Source organism: Cricetulus griseus, chromosome 4, assembly GCF_003668045.3.
Source record: "Cricetulus griseus strain 17A/GY chromosome 4, alternate assembly CriGri-PICRH-1.0, whole genome shotgun sequence".
Taxonomy (NCBI): Eukaryota; Metazoa; Chordata; class Mammalia; order Rodentia; family Cricetidae; genus Cricetulus; species Cricetulus griseus.
Window position 1 is genome coordinate 117,765,750 of NC_048597.1, and position 14,002 is coordinate 117,779,751.

General features: G+C 39.6%; 1 long non-coding RNA gene across 1 annotated transcript; it reads left to right on the forward strand.

The window, feature by feature from the left end:
* Positions 1 to 10,225: 10,225 nt before the first annotated feature.
* On the forward strand, positions 10,226 to 11,932 carry LOC118238666. The gene is made up of 2 exons (XR_004769540.1): positions 10,226 to 10,375; positions 11,351 to 11,932. It is a non-coding gene; the product is annotated as an uncharacterized LOC118238666 (long non-coding RNA).
* Positions 11,933 to 14,002: the final 2,070 nt, after the last annotated feature.

The following is a 14,002-nucleotide window of genomic DNA, read 5'->3' on the forward strand; positions in this document are numbered from 1 at the left end:
TGAAAGTACAAGAAGCCTACAGAACGCCAAATAGAGTGGACCACAAAAGAATGTCCCCTTGTCACATAAAACACCAAAGGTACAGAATAAAGAAAGAATATTAAGAGCAGCAAAGGAAAAGGGCCAAGTAACATATAAAGGTAAACCTATCAGAATTACACCAGACTTATCCATGGGAACTCTGAAAGCCAAAAGGAACTGGACAGATATTCTACCAACTCTGAGGGAACACAGAAACCAGCTCAGACTACTATACCCAGCAAAGCTTTCAATCACCATAAATGAAGAAAACAAGATATTCCATGACAAAACCAGATTTCAATAATATGTAACCACTAATCTAGCCCTACAGAAAGTACTGAAAGGAAAACTCCAACCTAAGGAAATTAACTACACTCACATAAACATAGGCAATAGACAATCCCACTTTATGAAAACACAAAAGAAAAAATCAGGGTATATCCACATACAATACCACTACCAACAACAAATCAAAAACAAACAACAATAAACACTCAATGGACCTTAATTTCCCTCAATATTAATGGTCTTATCTCGCCTATAAAAAGTCACAGGCTAAGAGATTGGATATGAAGACAGAATCCATCCTTCTGCTACATACAAGAAACACACCTCGAATTCAAAGACAGACATTACCTCAGAGTAAAGGGTTGGGGTAAGATATTTCAATCAAATGGACCCCAGAAATGAGCTGGGGTAGCTATCCTAGTATCTAACAAGTTAGACTTCAAACTAAAATCAATCAAAAGAGATGAAGGCCCGGGGGTTGGTGGTGCATGCCTTTAATCCCAGCACTCGGGAGGCAGAGGCAGGCAGATCTCTGTGAGTTTGAGGCCAGCCTGGTCTCCAGAGCAAGTGCCAGGATAGGCTCCAAAGCTACATAGAGAAACCCTGTCTCGAAAAACAAACAAACAAAAAAAGGAGATAAAGAAGGTCATTTCATATTCATCACAGGAAAAAAAATCAGGAAGAAGTCTCAATTCTAAACATCTATGCCCCAAATAAAAAGGCACCAACATTCATAAAAGAAAAATTATTAAAACTCAAATAACAAATAAGACCTCACACAGTTATAGTGGGAGACTTCAACACCCCACTCTCCCCACTGGACAGGACCACCAGACAGAAACTTAACAAAGAGACAAAGGAACTAACAGAAGGTATGACCCAATTGGGATTAACAGACATCTATAGAACTTTCCATCCAATCACAAAAGAATATACCTTCTTTTCAGCATTTCATGGACCCTTCTCAAGAATTGACCACATACTCAGCAACATAGCAAACCTCAACAGGTACATAAAAATTTGAATGATCCCCTGTGTTTTATCAGACCACCATGCTTTAAAGTTAGAATTCAAAACAACACAAATTGCAGAAAACCTACCAAATCATGGAAATTGAACAACACACAATTACACCATTCCTGGGTCAACGAAGAAATAAAGAAATTAAAGACTTCCTAGAATTCAATGAAAATGAAGACACAACATACCCAAACTTATGGGACACATTGAAAGCACAACATCTAAGTGCTTACATGAAGAAACTAGAGAATACTCACACCAGAGAGTTGACATCACATCTGAAATCTCTAGAACAAATGGAAGCAAATTCATCCTGGAGGAGTAGAGGCCAGGAAATAATCAAACTGAGGGCAGAAATCAATAAAGTCAAAACAAAGAAAACAATTCAAAGAATCAATGTAACAAAGAGTTGGTTCTTGGAGAAAATCAACAAGATAGACAAACCTTTATCCAAGCTAACCAAAAGGCGGTGAGAGAATATGCAAATTAACAAAATCAGAAATGAAAAGGGGGACATAACAATGGACACTGAGGAAATCCAGAGAATCTTCAGGTCATACTTTGAAAACCTGTACTCCACAAAATTGGAAAATTTAAAGGAAATGGTAATTTTCTGGACAGATATCACTTACCAAAATTGAATCAAGAACAGATAAGCAACTTAAACAGACTTATAACCTCTAAGGAAATAGAAGCAGTCATCAAAAGTCTCCCAACCAAAAAAAGCCCAGGGCCAGATGACTTCAGTGCAGAATTCTACCAGAAATTCAAGGAACAGCTAATACCAATTTTCCTCAAAGTATTCCACACAATAGAAGCAGAAGGGTCATTGCCAAACTCTTTTTATGAAGCTACAATTACCTTGGTACCCAAGTCACACAAAGACACAACTAAGAAAGAGAACTACAGACCAATATATCCTTCATGAACACTGATGCAAAAATACTCAATAAAATACTGGCAAATCAAATCCCAGAACACATCAGAAAAATCATCCACCATGATCTAGTAGGCTTCATCCCAGGGGTGCAAGAATGGTTCAACATACGAAAATCCATCAATGTAATCCACCATATAAACAGACCGAGAAAAAAAAAACATATGATCATCTCACTAGATGCTGAAAAAGCCTTTGACAAAATCCATCCCTCCTTTATGATAAAGGTCTTGGAGACATCAGGGATAACAGGAATAAACCATAACATAATAAAAGCAATATACAGCAAGCCAACAACCAACATCAAATTAAATGGAAAGAAACTCAATGCAATTCCTCTAAAATCAAGGACAAGGCAAGGCTGTCCACTCTCTCCATACTTCTTCAATATTGTCCTTGAAGTTCTAGCTAGAGCAATAAGGCAACAAAAGGAGATCAAGGGGATACAAATTGGAAAGGAAGAATTCAAACTTTCACTATTTGCAGATGATATGATAGTTTACATAAGTGACCCAAAAAAACTCTACCAAGGAACTCCTACAGCTGATAAACACCTTCACCAAAGTGCCAGGATACAAGATTAACTAAAAAAAATCAGTAGCCCTGCTATATACAATATATTCACGGAGAAAGAAATCAAAGAAACATCATGCTTTACAATTGCCACAAAAAAAAACCATACAATACCTTGGAGTAATGCTAATCAAAACAGTGAAAGAACTGTATCATAAGAATTTTGAGTCTTTAAAGACAGAAATTAAAGAAGATACCAGAAAATGGAAGGATCTCCCATGTTCTTGGATAGGTAGGATCAACATAGTAAAAATGACAATCTTGCCAAAAGCATTTTACAGATTCAATGCAATCCCCATTAAATCCCAGCACAATTCTTCACAGAACTTGAAAAAAAATTCTCCACCTTATATGGAAAAACAAAAGGCCCAGGATAGTCCAAACAACCCTGTACAATAAAAGAGCTTCCAGAGGCATCACCATCCTGGATTTCAAGCTCTCTTATAGAGCTATAGTCCTGAAAACAGCTTGGTATTGGCACAAAAATAGACAGGTAAACCAATGGAATTGAGTTGAAAACCCCAATTAACCCGAACATATATGAATGCCTGATTTTTGACAAAGAAGCCAAAGCTATACAACTGAGTGGTGTTTTTCATCATTTGATGTTCATCTTTTGTTTTCTCTTGGCCCTTTCTCCTTCACCTCATTTTGAAGATGTCTATTCAGAGGTTTTAGATGAATAAGTTCCGATAAAGGATGTACAATCAGTATTGTCAGATCTGGTGTAGACATGTAATTACTCACAGTCCTGTCAGGATAGGAATCCTCTTTGAACAAATATACCTGCCACTTCTCTGCTTGAACTGAAATGCTGAGTTTATAGATCCAGTGATCCCTGGGAGAAAATGCCATCTTGTGGCTCTGCCTGATGTTTGCCATTGCTGCCTAATGCCCAACGACAGCCAGTTCCCCCTGTGAAATTAGCTAACTGGCCCTGATGTGCCTTAATAGACTCTGAAATACAATTATCTTTGCTTGCCAGAGATCAACTAATTGATTTGTCTGGTGTTGTCAGAAACAATCTTGTTTCAACTTCTTTTATTAATCTGTATTGAGATTCTTTTCATTCTGTCCCACACTTTTGAGAGGGTATGAGGATTATACAGAGTTGGTAAAAAGAATTGAACACCCAGTTTTTCATGGAAAATGTAGAGTTTGGAGCAGCATGAAGGCACAGTAACATACTGTACAAGCTGAGTGGTTTCTGCACACGGTCAGACACTCTGCAGAAGTGATGGATTCGATATTTTGTTTTAGTCTGCTCTGTGATTTTTACTTTAAGAAACACAATACATCTTTACCCTTTTACTTTAAACCAGTTGCATTTAGGATGTGTATTATAGTTAGGCACAAAGACATAGGGAAGTTTCATGATCTTTGTTTTTTTTTTTGTTTTTATTTTTTTGTTTTGTTTTGTTTTTGCTAACATTTTAATAGTTTGATCACCCTTCATGAAATATCCTCATTATCCCTGTGAGGACTGACCTGATTTCACCTTATGCCCATGTGCTCTGAGGATTATTTTTATAGCAAATCCGCATGGATAATAATAATGTCCCAGGCATGTTTTTCCCTTATTTGCCTTTTAGTCTGTGACGTGGAGAGCCTACTGCTTTGAGCCTTTTATCCTCTTAAATTTGAGCCTTTTATCCCTGGCGAAGACATACTCAGTAGGTGTGTAAAGCAAAGACCTTTCCAGGGAACAAGTGTTGGATGGTGGGACTGCAAGAATGCAGCTGGAGTGCTCAGAGCCACCCAGAGAGCCCAATTACCTCCTGGTGGAATCAAAGCAGAGCAGAGAATGCCTCTCGGTAGTAGGAACCCTCCTAGTTTCCTCTCTAAGGGGAGGCACTGGGTGAGCCTTGCCCAGGTCTCTCTTTTTAAACTTTTATTTTTTTGTATTAATTGTGTCTGTATGGTATATGTGGGTATGTGCATGTGCCACAGCACACATAGAGAGGATGGAGGATAACTTGTAAGAGTGAGTCTCTCCTTCTACTTTGTTGAGGTAAGGCCTCTTTATTTGTTTTTGCCATGCTGTGCTGTGTGCTCCAGCCCATGATTCTCCTGGTTCTGCTCCCATCTCCAGTGCTTGACTACAGATGGGTACTACAGTATCCAGCTATTTAAGTGGGTCAAACTCAGAATATCAGGTCACTGGGCTTGTGTGGCAAGTGCTTTTACCTGCTGAGGCATCTTGCCACCTTCAACTAGGACTCTTGAGTAAAAGGCATGTGGCCCTGAAGACAGTGACACATACAAGAGATCATTTAAGAAGTGTTGGCTGCACTTCCTCAACTCTCTACTAGCTGAGACCTATAGTCAAGCTGTTAACTTCTCTGATTTGATTTTGTCTTTGCCCATCTTTATTAGATGCTATTGAATACTTATACAGTACACAGCAACACTAAGGTTCAGGTTTTGCATAGCTAGCCAAGAGAGTGTTACCTACCAGTAGTTCTCATTGATTTCTGAACCAAGCATCTTCATCAGGAGACTGTCAAGGGGTAAAATCCCTGCTGACCTGTTCAGGCTCTGAGTCTGGTTTTGTCCCAGCATTTAAAGCAATGTTTCATACCCACAACTAGCAATTTCTCAGAAAAAGACATTCTTGCCAGTGGAAAGCCCAGCAACTTGATGTGAATTCTCTTTTGTAGGAGAAATCACATTTTCTGTTATTTGATATAGTCTGTGTCCTAGGGATTCTGTTCAAAATAAAGAACAAGTTGTGAATGCAGACAAGAAAGATAAATCAGTAGCATTGATAAAATGTTGAAGGTGAACAGGGATACCCAGTCACCCAGGGGGTATCAAGACATGCTACTTGAATGGCGGATGTCACTAGCCAGGTAAGAATGGAAGGGGACCTCAAGCCTTGAGAACACATTGTCACAAGTGCTAGACATGGAAAGGGCCCATACACCCTGTATAAGAGAATGTCATAGAAGTGGTATTTTTGATAGAGTAGAAGGAATGGGACTGGGAAAGCTGCAGGAGGATTGATTGTAATGGGCATGTGTCCTGCTTTGAGCTAGAGATGCATCTGATAGATATGGAGGACTGCAAAATAGTAAGAGCTGCTTGATTGTGTGGGTTACATAAATGTCACTTTGAAGACAAAAATGATGACAGTTGGGGTGGGAACATTTTCTTGGAGGTACAGACAGCTCAGAGGGACAAGCTGAAGAATGCTGGGATAGTAGAATGAGAAAACTAGTGTTTTTCATTGTGCCAAGGGGGAAGAGTAAATTTAGAACAATTCTCTGCTGGGTGAATTAGGCAATAAAGCTGAAGAGAAGGACCAGGTTGCAGCAGGGTGCCTGCTGGAATCTGGATTGAGATGTCTCAGTTCATGGATATTGATGAGCCTAGCTGAAATCATGCAGTGACTGTGGCTCTAGTAAAGATTGCCCAAGCCATGATCATGTACCTTCGTCTTCACTGCACCCACTCCTGAGATGCTATCAACAGCCCTGTGGATCAATTAATCAGGCATTGTGATTTTCATCTAAGGGTTAGCATCACCTTTTTTCTCATAAAAGCCAGAACATAAATTTACAGATATGTGTCTCTAAAGCAAATCTTATTTATATTGTTGTTGGTGAAGTTGGTGATAAAGTCATATTTCAAAGAGAAATTCATGATTTAACTACATTTGAAAGAGGGAACATTTGCAAATAGTTTAGACTAGAACTATTGGGGTGGTGCAGAGAAGCGGGCTCAGATGGACCAGAGTTTGAGGAGCAAAGCTTTATTGAATTTGGCCTCATGAAATCAGAACACTTTGTTTAGAGTGAGAAACCAGATTTTAAACTGTGCATACAGATATGAACTGGTTCTGCAGAAGATAATGTCATGATGGACTGAGGAGGGCTGACACGCACACACTGGTATTTACTACCTGTAATAGTCAAAACAGAGAGGGTTTATGGGAATAGTGTTTAAGTTCATGGTGTCACTTATGAGAGGAAGTACAGAGAATTCCTGGAGGAGGTAGGCAAGCACATAAAGGGGCTTGTACCTCACCTGTTGGTGCAGGGTGAGTAAGATGGAATGTCTTGTATGGTTTGGTTGGATTATCAAATATCTGCATGTTAATGGCATTGTGCTGGTTAAATTTATTTTCCCTTAAACTTGATACTTAACTCCCTTCAATGGATGGAATCTCATTGAATTGGTTCTTTATGTTGGTCTGTGGGCATGTACGTGGAATTTATTTTTAAAATGATGACATATATAGAAAGACCTGGATCACTGTAGGCAGTACCATAATTCCTAGGTAGGTAGGCCTGTGCTGGATAAGAAAAAAAAATGAATGCAACTCTAGGAGCAAATCAGTAAGAAGCATTCCTGCATGGCAATTTCTGTTGCAAGCTCTTGCAGACTTCCTGTTTTGGCATTCTTCCCTTGAAAATGGACTGTAACATGAAAGCCAAATAAACCTTTTCCTCTGGAAGCACTTTTGGTCATGATGTTTATTGCAAAAACAGAGAAAATTAGAAAAGAAGTCAACCACAGTTGGTACTACTGTTACTGCTGAACTGAGAGGAAGTTTTGAGGAGTAGCTTCTTGGGGTACATTTGCAGAGAGGATATGGAGACTCAAGCATGCCATGGCTTTTCACTTTTACTCCCTGGGCTCTGAGGTGAACAAACTTCTGTCTTATGAGGTTCCCCCTGCCATCTAGAACCCAGACAATGGAACTCAGAATGGAGCCTCTAGAGAGTGTTATCCAAATATCTCTTTTCTCTTATATGTTTGTTATCGCAATTATTTTATTAGAGTGACAGAAAGCTGACTGGCAGTGTGCTTTATGTAGGAAGTGATGTACTCATACTTGGCTTAGAGTATAGTTGACTGGAGAGTGGAGAAGGGACTTTGGTAGGTAGTGTCATTGCCCATCTAAAACATAGCAGGCTTATGTTTAAATGTCTTCATTGGGTGTGGTTATCTATGCCATCTGGATGGGAATGATGATGAAGATACCTACTGAACAGTGCAAAAAACAATACCTCTTACAAATTTCAGTTTCCACCAAGCAATGGCTTCTGAAAAGCTAGATTTATGTTTATAGGAAGCTTACTCTCTTCTGATTTTTCTTTCAATGACTTGGTGAGCCACAGGACATAGTCCTGAAATGAAAACAGTATGCTTAATTTATAGTTGAGAAAGCTTCTGGTACTCTCTTAATTCAGAGAATTGAATTCATAAAGAAACTAAAACATATTGAGCTATGAATATGAGGCACATTTGACAATAACCAATAACCTTTTCTCTTTTCCCCACCTTAGTTGACATGACTTTTTAGATTTGGGCCTTAAATGTTTGGAGACTACAGCAGAGGAAAAGAAGGGTAAGAACAGAGGAGGAGTGTTTAAGAGCTTGGATGGGACCTGATTCATATATTCCCAGGGTATATGAACCATGTTTATTAACTGAATATGGGGAAACATTTCGCTGATTTAAGACTGCATTACTCATGACAATTAGAGCAATGGACTGATATCTATTGTTTAATATTTCCAACCTATATTCTACCCTTCAGCCAGAGTGAACAGATAGGCTCAGTTAACTCTCATGAAGTTAAAGGTCATCTATGCACCAATGACTTCCCAGGTTTCATAATTAACTGAGACTTCAAGTAGAAGAATCCCCGCCCCCAGTACCTCAGATTTCCTGGTTGCTAATTGTGACCTTTTCTCTTACAGACATTTCCCAAATTCAGTGGAATTCAGTCCCTTCAATGCAAGCTAGAATTTCCTCTCTCCTCTCTTGGGCATTTCCCTGTAGTAATATTTGCCATGATATGTTCTCTCTCTCTCTCTCTCTCTCTCTCTCTCTTTCTCTCTCTCTCTCCCTCCCCCCTCTCTCTCTCTCTCTGTGTGTGTGTGTGTGTGTGGTATATGCACCTGTTCACAGTTCTGTACCCCACATCAACAACAGTGGCTATGTTACCCCCCTCTCTCTCTGTGGTATATGCACCTGCTAACAGTTCTGAGGTCCGCATCAACAGCAGTAGCTATGTTACCCTCACTGTGTCTCTGTCTCTGTCTCTGTCTCTGTCTCTGTCTCTCTCTCCCCATCTCTCTCTCTCTGGTATGTGTACCTGCTAACAGTTCTGAATACCAACCACATCAACAGCAGTGGCTATGTCACCCTCATGTTTCCAGCTTTCCCATCAGTTTGATCTGTTTGCAAAAGCTGAACTATATTAGGTTTGATTAGAGGGCTGGGGTGGCAGGCACAATGTCTTCAACTTGTCCAGCTGCCTTCCTTTGAATACTGAAGACAGGAATGTTGACAAAGGTGAATCAGTACTTTGTGTAGCATATTCTAATTTGAAATACACACAACATATTAAGTGAATATAGAAAGGTTTGATCAGTGGCTGGGACTCAGGCTATGGTGTCACATTTTGTGTCTAGGACCTGTGCTAAGACTGAAGAATACAAACATACTTGGTCAAGTGACTGCTGCTCCTCTGTCATAACGTAAAGGCAATGGTAGATCTACCTAAGGGGAGATGTTTCTGAATAAGGGAGAAGTGTGTATACATTGCTATGTGGCTGTTATATGCCCTCATCTTCCACTTGGCTTTTCTATAGTGGGTGCAAGGGAACACCAACAACTGGTACCTCTGAGTGGCAGCTCTGCGTACAATCACTGTGAAGCCTGTGCTTTCTCACATATTTAAACTTAAGCCTCTGCTTGGCCACAAAATTACCTTCAGTGGGAGATTATCTGTCCATACCTATATTTATCCATCCACCCATCCATCCATCCATCCATCCATCCATCCATCCATCCATCCATCCATCCATCCATCCATATGTTCAAGGTTATGGCTTAAATTGGGAATGTACCTAATGCAATCATGTTTAGGGTGCTCTGACTCAAGCTTACAGAACTATTTATAAGCCTGGATGGGAGTATGTCTCTTTAGGCCAGTCTTTGAAGGGATTCCATTTAGCTCCCTGCTTCTGTCTGCAGCCATATGAGCAAGCATCTGCCTCCTTACACTTTCTCTGTCATGGGTTCCTCTATGCTTCCTTTGCTGCACTGGACCCAAACTAACACTGTGGACACAATCAAATCCTTCCTCCCTTAAGTTCTATTTAAGGTATTTTGTCACAGTGATATAAAAGGTAACAGTACAACCATCCACTATCTTAGATATCTATACCCACTCATCCTGCTTCTCACCATGCATCTGTAAACAGCTCTGCCAAATGATGTGGAATTGAAAAGTAAAGAGGGAGAAAGGAAAGCAATAAGAAGTATTCAGGCTGGGCTTATCCTCTGCTGTATCCTAGGAGTTTGCTAACATTTTATCTAAATCTTATTGTCACATGTTATCTTTTCATTTTACACAGGAGTAATCAGCATTCAACATACCTGAAATGAAGCTATGGACTCTATTCTATTGAGGGCTCAGGGCTCCCTTCCACGTCAATCTCCTTGGAAGGATATGCCATTGTTCTTTCTTCTAATGGTTATCCAAAAACACCACCAAACTTGGTTAGGAAGTGTCAAGTGAGTGAGTATGGATATACGCCCTTTGCTTTTGTGGCATCTATTTCACATACCTGTGAGTCCAAGAAGATTTAAGAGTGTCCATTAGGCCATCTTATGCTGGAACCAAGTGATGGACTACTACTCTTTTCCAATCAGGGATCAGCAGTCCTTCCACATATCAAGGTTGGGTACCCAGGATGTGGGTTGATGAGTCTGAAAATTAATCTGGCAGTTTGAGACATGGAAAGTTAAAGATAAAACAGAGCTGTGAGTTCCCTCTTATCACAAGCAAAGGCCTCCTGGGAAACAAAAGCCAGGTAGGATTTAGTTTGTAGCACCAGGAAATGAACTTGAATGGGTTTGTTTTCTGAGTTCAGGCTTAATCTAAGCAAATATGAGTGTCCCTCCATCTGGAGAAAATGGGGTTCTAAGGGATAACATCCAAGAAAGCTATCTTTTCTGTGGGAAGATAGTGGTGAGGAATCAGGTCAAAGTCTTCCATTATTGTGTTCTAAAGTTCTTTTTTTCCTTTTATTGGTTTGACTCTATGGAAAAGCCTGGTCTGTAATAGAAGTCAGTCCATTGACATTAATTGAGAGAAAACCATGGAGGCTTACACCAGGCCATGGTGACTTGGTTTTATTCCAACCATAAGATATAACAGTAAAATTAACAGCAACAGTACTGTTCAAAGCCTATTGAGTACTGCACAACATGCCTGATATTCCTCGAGAATTTTCTACCCATTAAAGATATACAGTGGTAGGTCTTCTTATATCAATTAACACAATCAAAACAACCACCCAGACAAGCCAACCAAGGTTAACAGTCCCTGAACTTCTTCCCAGGGATTCTGGCTTGGATTAAGTTGACAAAGCTTGTCCTTTCATGTGAGAATAAGCCAGTTATGGAATCTTGGACCACTGATCTCATAGGAGGTGGTGGTTTGTGTTCTAAGTAATGGGCTCTTTTTTTCTTTTGTCTTCCCTCTAGGGAACATTTGTGCCACCAGCCTTGGCAGAGGAGTTCAAAGTTCATCAGAAATGTTCTGAAAGGTCCTGTCCCAGCATGAGTAGCCAGCTGTTCACAGAACATAAGTTCAGGGGAAGAAAATTCATTAAACCCAACTTAGTTTTCTCAAGAGACCACTATATTTGACATATCTATTAAGACATAAAAGGCAGTTGATTGTGGAAAATAACAGCAGACTCCTAATTTAAACAGAGAACTCAGGACAGGATTACTTGAGGATGTAACATTGAAAAGGAGTCATGAAGATGGCCAAGTGCAGGTGAGAGGAAAGAAGGTGAAGTAGGAAGTACATAATGGAGGCTCCATGGCTGGAATAGCTGGTTTCAAAGAAGGAAGTAAGGCTATTGTCATTGCTGGAAAGATGGGGTGCTACCAAATCAGGAGCAGCCTCCATGCTTCTATGAGGATTATAGACACTCTGCATTCAACAGATTGTCATGGAGAATCAGGAAAATCACTTTTGAAGTCATTTCTTCTTTTCTACCCCTTAATTTAGTTATTTGTATTTCTGTATTTTTAAAATATATAGATCCATTGAATAGATCCTTCACTTGTCACTTTAATTCTTTCTAGTGTAATTGATGTATATGCTGGAGCTTATTTGGAAGACATATGCAAGGTACTACACATGATAGTAATGTACTGAATAGCATAACTGAGGAAATCAAGCCCTTGATGGTCTGGGGTACAAGGAGTGCCCGTAGAGTTGTTGATTATTCCTAACCCTTTCTCCAAGTATAACTAACCTAATTGTGTGCCTCATTGTAGTACAAGTTGATTTTTTTCAGTATTATGGTTTTCTGCTCTTCCACACTCATAGAATTCCTGATCTCCTTGGAGCTCTACAATTCTGTGTCCACAGTACTATTTGAGTGTAAGCATGCCATGGGAATTACTTGCATGCCTTCCTTAAACCTCCCTAACATTCATCTGACAAGTGGTAGCCTCCAAGCTTCTATACCAGTTTAGTATCATTATTCACTGCAGTTACCTTGTCTCTGAAATTCGCTTTTCTTTTCCCTGGTGTTCCAAAAGCATAGACGTGTTAGGTGTTGATGCTTCTAACTAATATTTGATCCATCATCTGGCTTTGGGGTAGAGAGAGAAGAGTAGTGGAGAGGAGGAGGAGAGAAGAATCCAAGCAACAAGGCAGTTTATACTGCTGATGGTGAGGACTGTGCCTCTTGTTTCTTCAATTTGATGATTTACTTTTTCAGGTCTGAATGCATGTCCCCTAGACAGCTCATGTATATATCATTCATTAGGAATGAAACATTTGATTTACATGAGAAAATAAAAGATGTTGAGGAGACTCTGGACTTTAAGCCATGAAAATCAGCATGTGCATGCTGATAGAGTGTCCTTTCTTCATATGAATTGTGAGGGACAGCAGCAAGGGGGGCTCATTGACTACTAACAAATATCCTAGAGGGAACTTTTTAATATCATCACAAAGTCCCTTTTGACACCATCACACAAAGCCACAAATCCAGGGAACCTCAAAAAGAAGTAGAGCTGGGCCTCATAAACCAAGGAACAGAAACCTTTTGACAACCTTACACACTAGGGCATGTCTAGTATTGTATATGGACCACCTAGAAATAAGGCATTTATTCTGTTGAACAAAAATGTGTATCCCCTTAAATGATTTAGAAAAAGTGCAGAAACAAAATAAACAAATAAAAAAATAATAACAAAAAATCCAAGACCATAAAAACCAAAACTAATTGTTCAAAAAGAAATATTATACATGGTTGTTTTGCTGGATGACTGGAGTTTATAAATACCAATGTGAACATATAAGGTGTAACTAGATTAAACTGTGCATATTGAGTTTTTTCTTTTGATTGTTTACTGTTGTGGATGAGTAGATATTTTTAAGGAGTTTTGTGGACACTTGTGGTAGGGCAAAATATGCATGGCATGCAGGGAGAATCTAGAACCCTTTGTTCTGGCAGTATATTTGTGTTTGGATGTCAATGAAAGAATGATAGATGTTAGAATCAAAGTGAATAGTCAAATTCTGACCACTGGACTTGGCTTACAGTTGAATCATCTACACATTCCAAAACCAAGGATGGGAAATCTCTAGATATCATCAATAAGGCAAGTTCTCCCCAAATCGCCATCACACTTTGGCCTAGGATAATATATTAATTCTTAATATTGTATCACTCTCTTCCTAATCTATGCACTGAGGAGTTAGCCGGGTGTTACGTATGGACTTGAACTTAGCACAGAAACAGGAAAAACAAATATGGTTCATACCATGTCTGGACAGAGAAAATTGTCTAGGAAGTAGGGGGAGTTACTGATGTGGTTAACATTATCTCATAACAGTGGTGGGCACTAGACATTGAGACAACATAGTTCAGATGATATACACTGGTTTGGAAGTTAGGGAAGGGATGCTTCCTAAAGATATCAAGAAAGGTGCCTTGGAGGTGAGTGACAGGAAGAAAGCTGAAAACTCGTCACATGATACCTTAGCAAAAAGCCACATTTCATAACAGAACCAGAGCACACAACTACCAGGTGGGGGTATAGGTTTTCATGCCAATGTCAAAAGAAAGATTGGTCCTACTCAAGAAGAAAGAGCTGGAAAGAGGCACA